Genomic DNA, 1,340 nt, shown 5'->3' with positions numbered 1-1,340 from the left:
CTTCTATATGTGTATTTTTAATTCTAGTCAGGTATAAAAGACACACGTTATTGCAGCTCTGTAGTCAATAAATACCAGTGATTAAATGTATTTTTGGATGCATGCAGTGTAATTACTTGACTTTTGTATGGTATCAGCCTCTTGCGGCCCCTGTATAGCAGGGCTCTAGTGTGAATCAATTCATGTGCTGACAAGAAGCATGCTGATAGGAGGAGAAAGCAGTGTAACAGAGAAATGAGCTCACTGGGATGCTCCTTCTCCTTTCATTCACCAGTAACTGGCTAGGTGGGTCCAGGATGGCCTGGGCTCAGAGGAAGTGGGTTGAATGATGCTGGCCATCAGATCTAACATCAGAAAAACATTACTGCAGGAGGGATTTCTTGATTGACGCTGAATATTTCAGCAAAATATATTCGGGTATTTTTGTTTTTTTTTGTCTGGAGTTCTGCTTTAAACATGCAATGAAAAGGAACCCTCATGAGTGGGAATTTAATGGCAACAGGGTTATGTGCAAAAATATAGGACTTTAAAATGGTGTCATGTATTATTAAAGTAACAAAAGCTTTTATTATTGACAACAAATATTAAATAACATTGATACAAAAGCTATTCATAGTTTTTTAGATATACAATATTCCTATCAAATGTGGGTCACAACTTGAGATCCTAAAATGTATATACCCAACACGTTTCGAGAATGGTATATCACTGCTCTTCTTCAGGGTTTACACCACAGAAAGGAACTATACTTTATTACATTATGGTACAGTATACTGTAAGAATAGATCCCAGAGGTGGTTCTTTCCTAAATGTACATAATATAATTGGGTACTAACATTTATAGGTAAGGTTAATCCAGGGAAAATCCGATTACCCCTCGGGGGTCAGGAAGGTATTTTTTCCCTTGTTGGAGCAAATAGGATCATGCTTTGATGGGGTTTTTCGCCTTCCTCTGGATCAACTGTGGGTGAAGGATTGTGTATATGAAATGACAAGACAGCAGTAAAAATCTGACCCCTCGCCACTTTATCCAAGTGAAAAGAAAGTTTCTCTTTAGTTATACGTGAAAACAAACATTCCATGAGAGTCCTATGGGACCCGAGCCCTTCCTGGAAATGGTGGGTGTCTGGTGATCCTCTGACCCTGAACTTCTATGCAGATAAAGCCTCGTAGCTTTGCTTCTACATACTTATCCTGGGTCAGCAACCGTACTGACACCAAGTAATCTGAATGACAGCCAAGCTATTAGCATTTTCAGAAGGGCCCTCATGCTTTCTATAATCCTGTCTTAGTTATAATACACGGAGCCAACCAATCATCTTCTAGCCATGGGGGCCACA

The sequence above is a fragment of the Aquarana catesbeiana genome, linkage group LG09 (genome assembly GCF_042186555.1).
Source record: "Aquarana catesbeiana isolate 2022-GZ linkage group LG09, ASM4218655v1, whole genome shotgun sequence".
In the NCBI taxonomy this organism is placed as follows: domain Eukaryota; kingdom Metazoa; phylum Chordata; class Amphibia; order Anura; family Ranidae; genus Aquarana; species Aquarana catesbeiana.
The sequence above is the reverse complement of the archived record's forward strand: the minus strand, read 5'-3'. Positions refer to the sequence as shown.